This window comes from Podarcis erhardii (assembly GCF_964252035.2).
Source record: "Podarcis erhardii genome assembly, chromosome: 10".
In the NCBI taxonomy this organism is placed as follows: Eukaryota; Metazoa; Chordata; class Lepidosauria; order Squamata; family Lacertidae; genus Podarcis; species Podarcis erhardii.
Genome location: NC_138500.1, coordinates 31,557,152 through 31,574,076, shown reverse-complemented (window position 1 = coordinate 31,574,076; position 16,925 = coordinate 31,557,152). Strand labels below are relative to the sequence as shown.

The 16,925-nt window shown below is 41.3% G+C and overlaps 1 protein-coding gene across 6 annotated transcripts in view; it reads right to left on the bottom strand.

Annotated features, from left to right (window-relative positions):
* Nucleotides 1-16,925, bottom strand: part of TNRC6B (trinucleotide repeat containing adaptor 6B) — a 149,899-nt gene that overhangs the window by 107,637 nt on the left and 25,337 nt on the right. The gene's annotated exons all lie outside the window — the stretch shown is intronic.

Sequence of the window (16,925 nt, the reverse complement as noted above, 5' to 3'; positions counted from 1 at the left end):
TTACGGTATTTGTACTGTATATTCCACCAACCGTATGCTTAGGAGCATTTCACTGTTCATTCCCAATGGTTTCATCTGTATTTTTGTCCCAAGAAAGAAAGAAAGACAGAAAGACAGAAAGACAGAAAGACAGAAAGAAAGAAAGAAAGAAAGAAAGAAAGAAAGAAAGCTCATCACCGAATCATTTAATAAATAATAATAATACTGCAAGGGGCAGTTCCACAGGTGATACTTCTCTCCACACACACTTTCAGTGGGCAGAACAGGAAGCTCTGTGTCAATAGCTCTGTGAGCAAAAGCTGGTGGAGTTGTTCAAGGGTGGACCACCCTACCCCCCCTGGTGTTATGGTTTGGGGATGTGGATTGTGCTGCATCCCCTTCTGGGCAACATTCACAGCAGCATATACCCATGGTAGGAGAGGCTAGAGGCAAAAGTGGGCAGAGCAATGAATGCACAGTTTACCTTCTTACAGTAGACTAATGTCTACACACACACCTCTCCTATCCTCCAGACAGACAAGCAAGGAGCATTATCAGAGTTGAAGGACATAGTCCAGGCAGGCAAAAGCACTTATGTGAAGCAGGGCCGGTGAGGAGTGAGATCTGGGGGGAGTGTGTGTGTGTGTGTGAGAGAGAGAGAGAGAGAGAGAGAGAGAGAGAGAGAGAGGTGGGGACTGGAGAGAGTTCTGAGGGTGAGAGAGATTCACAGTGGCAGGAAGAATTAGGCTGGACTCATCAGCTTGGCTCTAGTATGTAAGAAAAAAGCTCTGAGAAAAGAAAAGCGTTAGGGCAGAGGTTTTCAACCTTTTTGAGTCCATGGCTCCCTTGACCACCACATTCTACAGCCCTCCCTGTGGAAAAACGCTCCCCAAGCCTCAGAAGCCCAGTTATGTTACCCCTTGCCTGCAGAGCTGGCAGCCCCTCACTCCTCCCTGTGTTCCCACAGCTTCCTCTTCTCTCTCCTCTCCTTGGGAGTCCTCCAGCAGATTTAGGGCAGCCGATAGGTTCTGCCACACTAGGTGCAGAGCTTAGGGGTGCTGTAGGGTGTCACATTTATGATATAGTGAATTGAGGAGAATAGAAGGTGAGGGGCATGACAAATTTTGGCTTTGCACAGGGCGCCGCTAAAATTTGAAAGACCAAAGTCCGCCCCTGAAATCGTATTTAAAGTTTAAATCAGAAATCAAGTAACTATTGTGGAAAGATGTGTTCTTAATTGCCTACGTAAGTCTGAACATGTCCCCACTCCCAATGTTGTTTCATTAACTTTGCTGTTAAAGGGACCCCTGACAATTAAGTCCAGTCGCGAATGACTCTGGGGTTGCGGCGCTCATCTTGCTTTAAAGGCTGAGGAAGCCGGCGTTTGTCCGTTTCCGCAGACAGTTTTTCCGGGTCATGTGGCCAGCATGACTATCGCAAGCCTAAGTGGCACAGTGGTTTAACTTTAACCCACAGCACCATCCGCATCCCATTTGCTGTTACTTTTAGTTAAAGGTGAAGAAAATGCATTGCCTCTTTTAGCCACTGTGTGTCACTATTATACTAGTAGATAGTTGTTCCACTAGGCAAGTAATTACTACTGTACTGAATTTACTGGAGATTACTTATAAGTAGACAAGTCCAAGACTGCACCGTGAGTCTGTTCAGCGTGCTCATTTTATTTATTTACTAGCATTTAAAAACAATTTAAGATTTTGAACAGCCATTTTCTAAACCGCTTAATATTTTAAAAATAATTTCTTACAGCACCTTTCAACAATGCCATTCTTCTGTCTACGTAAGACAAACAAGTAATTCTGTACAAAAACATAATAAATGGACACAAGTCAAACAAAGTCCACAATTAAAGGATGATGTTTCAGTTTCCCACCTCTTTTCGGGATTCAGTTTCAGTTTCTTGTCCCATATCCAGCCCACCACTGCCTGCAAACACTGGTCTAGCACCTCAGCGACCTCTTCCGATTCAGAGGGAACAAGGAGGTTTCCGCTACTGTTGGTGTGTGTGTGTTGTTATTTTAATGTAATTTGCATTTGTTTTTTAATTGTGTTATTTTTTATAACTCTCCCTGGGACCTTTTGGTGAAAAGTTGGCTAGACATACAAGTAATACATCCATAAAGTGGCATCATCCACACAGTGGCATGTCTTTAAATTCCATGCTTTGGGAAAGACAGAAAAACCATTCTCATACCACAAGCTGTAATGGTTGAAGGATTCAAAGACTGCTGAAAGACAAAAAGGAGGGGCAATGAAATGGGGGGATATCTTCATGCCAGTGGCTCTTAGGATAAATTGGCATGGGGGGGGGTTGAGGTCTCAGACCCACCTGTGGATCTCTTTCCTTGTGGAGCTAACCCCTCCTCTGCCCCCTATCTCAGAAGAATTAATTGAAGGGTGGGATATTAATACTCTAAATAAATAAATTCATCTCACTTCTAATCAGGGGCGCCGACTTATAAAAAATATTGGGGGGGCGGGGGCCCATACCGACTTATAAAAAATATTGGGGGGGCCCAAGACCTCCAAACCGCTGCTGCTGGGGGAACGAAAGGGGCGAGCCCCGGGCTGCCCCGACCTTAAGTGAACCTGTGAGGGCCCGCCCTTTGCGGCAGCCGATTGGCTGCCGCCGTGGGCGGTGAATATTAATGAGCTAGGGGGAATCCCCGCTTCTCGCGGGGCTGACGCCAACCCCGCGAGATTGTTGATGGGTCGAGAGCCCGCAACCCCACCCCCTCTCTAGATCGGGAGTGGCTTTGTTTTAACTCATTACTGAATGTATTTTAAAAGGTAACTATCGTCAAACAAGGAAAATAAAAAATACCAACATAATTTTGTGATTTTACAAAGCATAATATAACTAATAATTTTCTTAAATTATTGGGGGGGCAGAGCCCCCCCAAACGAATTTTTGAGGGGGCTCGGGCCCCCTCAGGCCCCATGGAGTCGGCGCCTATGCTTCTAATTAACTGTGCTATAGAGTTCCTAAACATCAGCAATAAGAATGCAGGGGAAGAGATGCTTCCCTATCAGAGAGTGTTATTTATATACAAATTTGAGCCCTGTTTCAGGTTATGGCCCCTGCAACAAGAAAATGCATGTAGCTTTTGTACGAGAGAGAAAATATGCTCCCATGTATGCAACTGCATGTTATCTTTATTCAAGAACTTTATTTAAGTCCATTTAAAAATAGAAGGCAAGAATATATTTTGGCCAAACTTCGCCATTTAAAGTTTGGAAAAGTCCAGAAAAAAACATCCAGCCTTTCTTCCTAGAAATCCTGTGATTTGTTGAAGTGCTCCTTAGCTTGGATTCATTTCCCTTGCTCTGCATTTATTAGTATGCTCCTATCTTGAAGACATAAAAAGCAGACACTTTGGTAAGCTGAAGGAGGGAAACAGTCATTTTCTTTCACTGCTTCAGCTATCAGGGCTTCTACATACTGAGTAATTCAGTCAATGTTATTTGTAACTTTCTGACAGGGCAAGAGAGCGGGGAATAGACTTCTGAGAAATACAAATGATTGAATCATTTACAGATTGGCAGAAAATGTACTGAGGAGAATAATGGCACTGGGGAAAAGTAATGGACAAGATGACCCCCATGCTTTCCCCTCTCCTATGATTGTTGCAGTTATCCCTCAGCGCACTAAGGCAGAGCCATCTTCCCATTCTTTCAAGCAGCAGTACAATGTCGGCAATGTCCATGCTGAATCAGAACTGATCTTTCTGTACAAATGCAGCATACTTAGCAAGACAGCTAAGAGTGATCACATTTTAAGACTTGCTCCCCCCCCCCCGCCCCTCCAACCTCTGCCTTTCAATTGCAAGTGCTCAGTGCAAGTATTGTTGGCAGATGGGAGAGAGTTCCTGGCAGGTTGGAGATAACAAAGTGCTTGTTTCTCTTGAATTCAAGAGCGTGTCAAATATTTTAACAGCTAAGCCAATATTTTTTGAAGACTGGGCAATTTTCTTGTCAAACATATAGGAAAGTATATATACCTTCCATGAAGATAAAAATCTCTATTCATGTAGAAAGCCTCAAATAAGTCTCCCCCCCAAAAAAGCTTGCCTATCCTTTTTGATGGTAGCCCTAGGACATGGGTAGAAAACCTAAGGCCCGTGGGCCGGATGCGGCCCACTCGCCTTCTAAATCCGGTCCACAGACAGTCTGGGAATCAGCGTGTTTTTACATGAGTAGAATGTGTCCTTTTATTTAAAATGCATCTCTGGGTTATTTGTGGGCCCTGCTTGGTGTTTTTACATGAGGTTATCTGTGGGGCATAGGAATTCATTCATTCCTCCCCAAAAGAAATATAGTCCGCCCCCCCCCCAAGGTCTGAGGGACAGTGGACCGGCCCTCTGGTGAAAAAGTTTGCTGACCCCTGTGCCTAGGACAATTTCAGGCAGGTCCCAGTGCTGTAAAAATTGTTGTATTTTGCCTGGAGATCTTCGGATAAGATAGATCTAAATACTAAAACCAATAATGAATGCCTTTGGGCGTGTGCAGATTACTTCCCTAGAGAGGGTGGTGGTCTTCAATGCCCATTTATTTTATTTTAAATAACCTCTATGTTGCACTCTCATTTTACATCCTCTTCTCTGAAAAGCAGAAAGATAAAACAGCGCTAAAAATTATCCTGGCAATTAAGGCAGGCTAAACAAGTAGTAAGGGCACCTTTCTATAATATGTACTTCCTTAGTAATGTGAAATTCCCTTTATTATCTCCCCCTGTATCTTAGTTAGTTTTGTTTTCCTTGTGATTAAAGGTTGATTTTAAAAAATAAAAGTCAATGCAGAGCAGCCTTACTATTGTCCACAATGGCAGTCATATGGGGTGTGGTGCATGAGGGCCCACAATCTTGAGGCCCCTTCCCAAACTCAAAAATCTTATTACCGTAAGTTAAAATATACAATAATCCTGACATATGTAGTAGTTATATAATTACTTTGGTTTTGGTTTTTTCTTTCATAGAAATATGCCGTGTCAATTAGTATTATGTATAATGAAGTATGGATACTTAACTTTAGTCAGTTTAATCAGCTGCTAATCCCCAGCCACTGCCTGGCCTCTCAAGAGTTTCCCTCGAGGGCTGATGCCCTTTCTTGATTTCTTTGTAAGCAGAGCTGTGTATCGCTCACCAAAATACCTATCTTTCCAGAGGTGCCCCACATGTTCGCCCGTAATTCATTACAAAACTAGAGAAAGAGAATTGATCACATTCAGTTAGATGACACCATGCCAATAAACACAAGGCTACTTAAAACAGTTTTGAATTTATTTGTTGTATAAAATGCATTTGTTATGACAGTAAGGCACATGTACACACCAAACAAGTATGTTTACGTGCAACAATATGGCATATTGTCAAAAGGCTGCCCACCAAACCTGGGTCTGCTGTTGCCAGCAACAGCCAGTGTAGACTATTCTAGTCCATATAGCTACAAGGCATGATCAACTCAGGCACTGCGAGCCCAAAAAAGGGAAAGAGGTTAAAGAACTACAGATCCCTTCCTTATCCCATGGAAAGTCAACAACATTGCTGCTTTGCAATGTGCTCAGTCTATTCCACCAAGGAAGGATATAAGAAGGGGGCGGGGATTGTTATCCAATGGCACTTCAAATAAAGTTTCCCTGAGCAAAAGCCACAACTCAATGAATTAATGCTGGGAATGCAACATGCTGGAGCATGGTGGGCTTCTTTTGAGGAGTCATGTACACCAGACCTTCACAAATATCAAAGTTTCAAGCCTGGAATGTTCCTCTACCACCACATACACACTTATTTGCACTGCAGAAAAGTGCTTCCAGAGCCAGCAGAGGATGTGAAGTTGTCATGATCTGACCTATGGTGCAGGCTGAGGGCTTGCTTGTGCCATACCACGCTTGTTTTTCATGCCTCCAACCTGGTGCTACAGTCCCACAGCAAGAAGCGCCGCAAGTGTTCTGTGCAGACCTGATGTACCCTGAGGCTTACGTTTTCCTTTCCCGTACTTTGCTAGCAAGGGAGATGCCCCATACATCCATTGCCACATTATTTCTCAAGTGCTGACACATGATAAATGGCACTGGCCAAAATAACTCATAATTATTTCCACCACCACCACCGTTGCCCATCCCTGGTCTCACGGAAGCTGCCAGCACCATTTTAATGTGTCAATAAATTTCTACATGCTCCAAAGACCTGAACTCCACACTAGAAAGTCAAAAGTAAATCCAAGCTTTCAACACGAGCAGAAAAAGTTTCAGCTGATGCTGTCAAAGCAGAAAATTGGTATTAAAGACTACTAGGGCATAAGAGAGCAAGTGTCGCGAAAGTTAAACAAAATCCATAAAGTGTAGAAAGGAATGTTAAAAAGCTAAACACTGTGTAATAAGATCTGAGATTAAATGCCATAGCTTAGGCACAGAGAAACCAATTTCAAGATCCACTAAAGATCCATTCTAGGAAGAGGTTCAAGATTAAGGCACTCAAGAGCAGATTCTGAAGTGAGAGGAGGGGAGGACAAGTAAAGCATATTTTCATGTTAAATCGGCACTGTTGGAATTGCTCTAGTGTACAGTCCTCTTTCCACATGACATTTTCCCTTCATGTGGAAAATCTCAGTGTAAGAAAAAGGTGAACCTAGGCTGCAGCACAACTATTTTACTGAGGCTTGTAACCAAAGTGTGCAGGTCTGTGCATTCATAACAGACCACACTGCACCTCAAAAATTAAACTACAAATCTGCTTTATACCGTCAAACTATTGATCCACCTATGTCTATATCCAATTATTTAGAAGTGTCCCTCCATAGGTACTGGCTGCACTAGTATTCCTCCCCCCCGCCCATAGAAAGGCAGCTGATAATCCATATTCTTTTTTCATGTTGTATATGAAGTGGACCAAGAGGTTTTATAATCAGGGAAGCACTCAGTAATTTTATATGTGAGCACAGGGTTAAATTAAATAGCTGAAAGTCAGCTGAAAGATTTCCTTTTAAGCCTAGCCTTAATGGGAAATATGCAGCAAATAATTTCTGGATAACTAGGAAGTATTGAAGACCTTTAAAAATATTGATGAAAATTACTCAGAAGATGGGTATACAATAAGTCGACAGGTTATGAGATGAATCTTCTAATAAACTCCTGAGATCAGTTTTTAATCAAAATCTGTTCATCATGGAGAAACAGAAAGTTTCAAGGAACTGAAGAAAAGTGGTGAATTTTCAAAGACATTATTTTAGAATTATGACCAGATCCACTTATCTTCAATCCTGTGCAATGTAATGAAATAAATTCCAGATATACACAACACTTTTAGCATAAGCTACAGAAGAAGTATACTGCACAAATAAAATCACTAAACATCATTTGCATAACATTCACATGGGTGAGTTAGGCCAATTCAGTTCCACTAGGCTACCAGATTTCAGGGAGAGACTAGAACGAATGGGTCCTAAAATGTTTATAAGATGATCATCAATTAATTGCAAACTCAGACTGAAATCTTGATCTCTTTTATGCCCTCTTAAATCACACCAACCTAAATGGAACTTAGGTGCGTATTATTATGTGTAGATTTATAACCTGCATATATCAAAGCCTCAGCAATGACCAGGGTCTGCTTGCTAGCATAATATAGATCAGCTTGAGACGTCATTAAAAACTTCAGTAAGTAGATGTTCTGTGCTCTCACCAAGTCAGCCAGACCCTCCTTCCCTCTCTCTCACACAGAGAAAATTGCTCCATGAAGTCACACTATTTGTTCCTCTAGCCAAGTATTGTCCACTCTGACTGACAGCACCTCCACAATTTCTCAGGCAGAGGTCTATCTCATCACTTGCTACCGAAGATCCTTTTAACTGGTGATGCCAGGGAATGAAATTGAGACCTTCTGGGTGCAAAGCCCAACACCATGCCACAATCCCTTCCCAAAAGTTCATGGTGGGTGTTATGACTCGGGCAGAGTGACCCAACTAAACCACCCTAGACTAGAATACCTGATGACAGGCTACTTTGTTCACCCCAGGCATAGTTTAGTTGACTTAGTGTTAAGGAGAACTTTGCTACACATCTCTGGTAGAATGTGTTCTGAAATGGTTATCTGTACAGGTCCCAAAATGCAATTTGTGTAGCATTGGGGTTTTTTGTGCAATATGTGCTTGTACATCTTCCTCATGAAAGTTCTGTTCCCAATACCACTGTCAATGTGCAAACCCCTTGTGTAGATCTCATTGTCAGAGAATTTAATTGCAGTTGAAGCTTTCCATAAAGAAGGGTGTGCACATATGAACATAATCTGAGTGGTAAACCCATCATCAAAACACACTCATGTTTTTATTAAAATATACTAATTTATCTTCTGGGTCAAGTTCAGAGGAAACCATTAGCGTTTGCAGCAAAAGCACAGTACTAATTGGCCCTAAACAGGTATCATCACTAACTCATCTCCCCCTCCCCCAAAACAATTTGCCAATGTTTACACACACATTGCTCATGGGGTGAATGAGCGTACGCATGCTCAAGTACATGCAGCAATTTCAAAGTTTAAAAATGTACATTTTAAAATGGTGGACATGGGAACCAAGATCTGACTATTGAAGCAGTAGCTATGTAGTGCCATCCAGATGGTTTATTAGATTTATATACCACCCTTCATCATAAGATCTCAGGGTGGTTCACAGTTGATGTTGGATTCCAACTCCCACCAGCTCCAGTCAACATGTCTAATCATCAGTGATGCTGGGAGGGGAATCCAACATTTGAAGGGCCCTGGGTTGACTAATGCTGGAGTATTAGATCAGAAATTGATTTGCTGACTGATACATCTATCAAATAGGGGAAACTGGGCTTCAGCAGTCAAATAGAAACAATTCAGGCCTTGTTTGCATGCACATCTGTATGCACCTAAGCATATTTTGAATTGCATTGCAATGCAATGGGTATTACTATCATTCTAAAGTACAATTCCAGTACCACATCAATTTTAATTTCATCTGGGTGTTAAAACACTCAGACACATCAGTCCGTCCCTTCAAATTATCTGTGGCTGTGGAAAAACATGATGTTCAAGATTTAGTTTCATTTCATTTTGTGGTTTCTGCATTTCAACAACAACAAAAGTATCACATTTAAAAATACATATCCACAATCATGAAACACTTTTGAAATCAAGTGGCTTTTTAAGATCATGAACAAATACAAGAGCCACAAAAAAAAGAACCTGGGGATAATGGGAACAATTCATGGGACTTGTTCTAAAACCAAAACCAAAACCTACTTGGATTTATAGTTTTTGGAACGCATGATTGAGCCCTGTAAAAACTTACAAGTGCACATGGAATTAAAATATAGAATTAGTTTTTAAAAATAAATTACCTTTTAAATATAAATTTGCCCGGATGTTTTAATATGTACATATTTTTCAATTGGAGCTACTCCAAATCAAAACAGACTACCTTTTTCAAGGGATTCAAGGCAGTTTTGACACAAGTGAACTGCTTATGTTCAGCAGAGTGAAGGCAGAGGCTGTGACTATTACAACAATGGTTGCATTGATATATTTTTGAAGTACAATCATCCCACTTGGAAGTTAAATGTACTGCGTGCATATACCACGTCTGGCTGAAAGTTGGCCATCTGAATATAGATGGAGAAGTGGGTGAATACCATTGCGGTTTTAATACACCGTTCATCTCCATGGAATCCAGTTTAACTAGCCATGTGTACAGAAGAAGGGAAATCGCTGTAATGAACAGCTTCCAGGCAGAGTACAGCACATGCCCCGCATACCATTAAATCAATGTTAAATAGCACTAATAAATAGATGGTTGGCTAGGCATGAGCTCCCCCACCCGCAACCCCTCAGCCATCCAAACGTAATCCAATTTCCGGAAGACCCCTTGCTATAAAAGCTGACACAGCAGGCAATTCGAAAGCACAGTGTGTGTGACATTTTCTCTTGGATGTATTTCTTACTGAACATTCTCAAACAGAGCTAGCATGTGTGTTAAACAAGGCAAGCTCTGCACCTCACTCTCTGTTGATTAGTATTCTATAACAGACAGGCTGGATACAAAAAGGCAGACAGCCTCTGGTAGGGCCTGAAAGCTACTGTTTAAGGCAGCATAAAGCCATAGACTGACTATAGGACAGCTGTCTGGAAAACAAATGTCCGTATATTGAATTAATCCACTGGACTTGTATAAAGTAGTGTGACTCTGCACTGACAACCTTGACTTTTAAAGCGCTGGAATAAGGAACTGAATTAGGTACTTTTGATCATTTGTCGTTATAAATCTGGACAAAGGTAACGAGATGCAAGGGCAGATTAAATGATTTCATTTATACCAATCTTGCATTGTTTTGCCACCTGCTACTCTTATTAGTGCATCTTTTAAGTTGTGTTTTTTTAATAGAGACCATGTAGAATCTCACCTGCACACCTTAATAAGCATCATCTGGCATTATGACCCATGCTTTCATCCAAATAACCATTATAGGGCATAAAATTTGTTTAAATGTCAAGCTCTATATGGAATGAAGAGGAATTGGATATCAATTTCACTGACTCTTTCTTCATTGCCTAGAGCAATCTTAATAGATTTCTGAAGAGGAGAAACAAACATGTACAGAAATCCTTAGGCCACCACCCCCCAAATGGAAATCAGGAGTCATCAGAGGAAGTGGGGGCAGCACATATAATTTAGTGCATTTTTGTAAGTGTGCAAGTCCCATTAGATTAGTGATGGGCAGGGGGACACGTTACCTCCTGGGCAACTTTCCAGAGGCCACATGTCACTGGTGGGCTCAGCAACAAATGTTAATTTTATGTTTGTTACAGCAGGCTTCAAGGACACATCATTCCAACCAGACAAAAACACTCAAGGAGGGGGCAAAGCAGGTCTGGCAGGGGGTGTGGCTGGTGAAGGGTTCTGGCCCAGATGGAGAGGCCTGAAGGGTTGCATATGGGCCATGAACCTGAGGTTCTGAACTAGTGCCACTGTACAATATACATGCAGCTCCCAGGTCCTTAGCATAACTGTTTTAGTCCAGGTAGGGAGTTGTGTAGCTCAGCAGAAGGAAGCAGGAGCATAGGCCCAACTCTGTGTCACAGCCGGGAACATGAGCCCACCAGACCTTCTCTAGCAATTCCACAGCCCCTTCTTGTCTTTGTCACTGCCACATGGTGGCTATCCATACATTAGGATTACAAACAGAAAAGGTTATGGAAGGTGCAGAAGATCTAGTAAATGTTAAAGGTGTGTAGATGATTGGAGATGTTCGGATGTTTGAGAAATGCTGCCTCAGACATACAAAATCCCCAGCTTTGACCATCTTCTCTGGATTCTACCTTTTAACTCTGATTTGTGTTTCTGACTCACAAAATCAACAGCAGTACAGTACAATTATCAGCAATATAACCGTGTTCTTCTTAAGCCTGTAACCAAATTTAAGAAGCAACACATAGAAATAGAAAGCACCCCTACATGTATGTCAGCACAGATTTAAACTCCAAACTCCACTTATCACTGTTATTTAATTCATGCTGCTACCTCTCCACATAGGAATCTTCCATGTCATGTGTTTTACTCTGCATGTGCACTTTAGATGGATGTACCAGCTCCGACCTTGACAGTAGAGTGTTGATACAGACCATTGTGAGGAACTTGGGACTGTAGGTTTGAAATCAGCCCACAGCTGTATATTCCACAGCCACACATGTCCCTTCGGGTTCTCAGTTTTCCCGTCGCTGTTTTCCTCAGATCACGACACCACACAGTTGGACTGTTTGGCTCTGTCCCCTGAAGGGGAGCTTGGTCTCATTCTTTCTGTATCAGAAAAACAAAATGAACCAAATGTTTCTAATTAAAAGATTTCAAGCATGCTTTTAAAAAAGAAAATTAACACATTCAGGTATACCTTCTCAGTTTTCCTTTTCCCTTCTGCAACTCATGATCCCCACCCACAGCCACAGGAAACATATTCCAGAAATGTTTCCACAGTGAAGGCATTTTTCAAACTATTTCGATTGTTTATTCCCAATTAATTTACAAATTTTGTTACGGCACAAAATATGGTCTTTTCAGCTTTTTAACAGAGGTGCAGATACCATCAAGGCACCATGTTTAATTACTAATACTTTTATATACTTGTATACATTTGAACACTTTTTGTAAATAAAGCAGAACTTCAGTATTTAAGCATCATATTATATATACAGTTATCAAATGAAGGCCATTGAGAAGGCCAATTCCTTTTTTCAGGATTATTAGAAGCAACATTAACAAAAACATTTTTTTAAATGCATCTCGTTCAAAGTAAAATTATTTAGATAATTGCAAACTACATTAAGGGTAGTTAAGAAGAATGAGGTAATCACCTCAGGCAGCAGATGCTAAGGGTGGAAGTAGCCTCTCTTGGCTTTCCCACCGCCGTTTTCATCCTCTTTAGCTGGTGTCCTGGAAAAGCAGTCCCTAGTCCCCCTCCCTCTCTGTGCCACAGACAATACCAGTGAGAATCTCCTAACTGGGTGAGTAGGCAGAAAGGCAACCAGTCCAGGAAGTGCTCTACACCAGGCACTGCATGTGCACACATGCACCACTTTGTTCATGTGACTTATATTTAGACATTATTTACCTGAATAGTCCGCTGTAAAATTACTAGTTGATAGGTACCAGAACACTGGTCCACGTTCAAAACTTAAGCTTTAGATTCAGTCCTGGTCCTCCATACACACTATATCAACCTGCCCATTTGGCACCTGAGTTGAGCTGTTCTTTTTGTGCTCTAATTGCTACAATCTGAAACCTTTTTCTCTGCATACACAGAATGAAAAATTTCAACATACAGAAAGCTTTAATAACCTTCACTTTGGATTATATATCTATATGGGCCTCTGCTATTTTCTAGTTTTATCACTAGGGGTTGCTGCATGCCCTCTGGTCAACTTTAATAAAATGTTACAAATGATAAATGATTTTTTTCTCTGCTGTGAATTAAAACACAATGTTTGAATCTGTGCATGTCTTGTGCTATGCAGATTTCAACGCAAAAGAAACAGACCGCCCATCTCCAAGAACGGTCTCAAAATGTATTAAGCTGAAATGTAAATAAACTTTCGGTATTACAATTTATACTCCAGTAAAAAAAAAAAAGGGTGGGGGTGGGGGAGGTGCTTCTGACCATCGCTTCCAAGCTAAAATGGCAGAAACCTCAAGATATCCAACCAGAATTTCCTCATCTTCCTATTTCCTTTCCTCAACAGCTGGGAACCTCCCCATGCATATTCCAGTGGGGAAACTCTAGTTACTGTGAGTGATAACCATTCAATGTTAAAAGACAGTACCTGTATACCTAGAAATATTAGTGTACCAATGAGCACAGCTTATGCCCTGTTACCCAATTTCCCATCTTCTCAAATACCATCCAGGTCTGGTGGCCAGCTTAATGTTTTATACACGACATGTGGCTGGCTTCTCACTATAGCTTACTATATGCCATAGGTCTCTCAGGCTGCCATAGATTACTTCCTTGGCAGTGAAACACACAGTGCTTTCTTGCACTGGCTGCAAGTATAATTATGCAAAGGCAAGTGGAGCAAACTCTGAACTGTGGTGATTAGTAATTTCGACAGCCTTAAGTGGGTTCCTTCCTACTGAAGCATCTGAAATTGTTCGGCTTAGTGTATATTGTATTTTGAGACAACTTCACATACTATATCAACTCTGGGATTCCAATTATTGAGTTGTATTGCTTTGATGAATTTGTTGTTTGCTTTATTTATATACTGCGGTGTTAGTGATTGCAATGCTTGTTTTTGAAATGCTGCTGTGATTATTGTGAGCTACTTTGAGCTCAACATTTGTTGTTGGAAAAGCAGAATACAAATATTAAACCAAAGTCTCTAATCCAGGAGTAGGAAAGCTCAGGCTTGGAGGGCAAGTGTGGCTGGAATGGGTACTTGAACTGTAACTATGCCTCGTTTGCCTGGAAATATTGTGAGATGTGTGTGTGGGGGGGTGTATAGAAACTTCTGACTACTGCACAGCTCTCCCCTCTCCCACAGTTTGTGCTGGTTCTGCAGCTCCTTCTATTTCATCCTACACGGCCACTGTTAGAGGATAGGCTAGACAGTGAACAGATTTAACTTCAGAGCAGGGGTAGCTAATCTTTTTTGGACTGAGGGCCACACTGACCCAGGGTCAACCCTAAGGGTCAAAACAGCCGTGGCAAGAACTGCCTTCCCAAGCACTACCATCAGCCATTCTACATTATTTGAAAACATTTCATCACCATTCATTGTTCTATATTAAATTCGACAAAGCAGCACCTGTGGAGACTATATGGAAGCAGGCAGCAAATCTTTTATTTAATTTTAAAAGACTATTATTTAATTTTAATGGAAATTTCAGGGGGATATGGGGGCCCCACAAAAAAACCTTCTGGCATCATGCCATCACAGCAGGAGACCCCCCTGGAGTCAACAATAATTTTAAACTCATTTTTTAAAAAACAAATGACTCATTGGGAGTGTCATGATTAAAATGCATCTTGAAACATGGTTTTAGTAACTTGGTAACCCTAACAAGCAGATGCACTAGGGCCAACTTGTGTATTTGGTAACCTAGGAAGTTAATGCTGGCTAGAGACATTTATGCTTATGATATATTCTTTCTTTATTACATATAATACTTTTTTAAAATGTGTAAAACCTCTCAAATTCAATGCTATCCTTTCATTATTAGCAAAGCTGTGTTTGTAACCTAGTTTGAGGCTTAGCTTTTGTAAGATATTCAGCCTTGAAGCTGTAGTTACTTCTCAAGAACAATAGACAAGCTTTAGTAGTTGCTTGGAAACCACAGGCATGCATGAAGTTTGTGTGTGAATGGGTTTTGCTAACAGGAAGCATGAAGACCATCAAGTTGGGCCTGTGATGCAAGGTGGCAAAAAGCAGACTTTTGCTATTTTACTATGAGAAATTTTTGTACCCACGCAAATGGAGGATGTTCCCATGCATGTGGAGAGAACATTACTGAGACAATTCATACCTGAATCTTTGCAGAGAAGAATGTTGTTTTCAAAAGTCAATCAAATTTCTGGATTCTATGGGACAGAACTTTTGCTTCTCGAGATATATGACTACAAAACAGCTTACTTTTAGAGCTTTATCCACACTTACTTTTCCTATGCGCTTTCCAAGCATGGTGCACATTTTAAAGCTCCTGCACACTTTTTTATTGCTCCAGAGCCTTCCCTGCGAAAATTAACTCTTCAAAGCTGAATTGGAGCAAAAGGCAATCTGCAGAAAACCCAAATTGTGGGGAAGGCTCCAGGTATCCTTGCATTCCTTGTGCAAAAGAAGATTCCCAAACTGAGTGTTTCAGGTCAAGCCTGATCAACTTGGCACACACAGCAAGGCTGTTGTTTAAACTTCACTAACCAGTTCCATCCCCAAACTGGCATATGATGTGGAGCAGGGGCTGTTGGAGACTCACAAAAATGTTTTGAGGGACAGATGCTGCCCATGGGTTAGCCATGTCTGCTTTAGAGGAAGTAGTCAATAGCTACAGGACTTCGGTCATTAAAAGCTACAAAACTGACCATCAGTCAAATTGTTGCACTGCAACTTCCACCATCTCTGACCATTGGGCCTTACTGGTTGGAGCGGATGGAAACCGGAGTCCATCAACATCTGAAGGGCCACAGGTTAGTTCCCTCCCCCCAAAGTTAAGAAGACTAAACAACTGCAAGCCATACTGTAGCCAGTAATTATAAACAAGAAAGAATTGTTAAAAGGGAATTCCAAAAGGCCTCATATAAAGATTCCACAAATGCTGGCTTAGCTTATTACAAGAGACCCTTTTAATGGTTGTTGCTAGCATTTCCCCCTCTAGAATGCACAGCGGGCTTAGGGGACAGGCAGGATACTGCCTCATTTATGCGAGGTTATGAAAAATGCAGAAAAAAACACCACCTGGAGTCTCTTTTTAACACTTGTTTCCTTCTCCAAACCACACTGCAAATGAGAGCTCTAGGGAAGAGAAGTGTGTTCTACTGGGGTTCTGTTCATCAGAGGATAGGGACACATGTGTATACATAGACACACAAACACACACACACACACACACACACACACACACACACACACACGGTAGATGCTGAGTGGATCTGTCTGCTCTGACATGTCTCATTCCCAACCCCATGATAAAATATTTTGCTATTAACAAAACAAAGACGTCAGAATTTCACCCTTCACCCTTGAACAGTGTAAGATAGCAGATTAAATGAATCAAGGTGTCTTATGAAAGAGTCAAACAACATAAGAGGAGTCTATTTAAGCCTCGGCTGGTGCATCCAGGGGCGCATTTTGAATACAAATACCTTCCATGATTGTCACAGCAACTCTCTTCCCAGTCATATAAAGTTAAGTGGCATGAGGCATCTCAGTTTTGCTAATAAACCTACATTACACTCACGCAACACAGAATGACAATCTGCTTCCTTCTTGGAATCAAAATACCTGATTTATGAACCTAATTTATGAAAGAGAGAGAAATGTGAAATTATCCCATTAGCCCCCTAAATTAAACTCATCTAGAAACAAAGCTATCAGATGAGGTTAGTGTCAGACTTCAGGATTATACTAATACTTGATATAGCTGCCCTCCTTTTACTCTGCCCATACACTGACTGGTTTATCACCCAGTATAGAAGTTTGGGGATCTGAAAGCAGAATAGAGAAGGGCAAGCTTTTCTGGGGAAAAAAATCCTGAAAGAGTAACTATTTTGTTGGTAAAAACAAAAAATAAAGAGTCTTCCCCAGGATTATTTACCTGAATTAGTCCCACTACTACGGACGCTGACAGGGCGAGGGCTAGCCTGGCTTTCCTTTCCTGTCTTCACAACCACAAAGTCTTCAGCAATATCACTGGCAATAGAACTG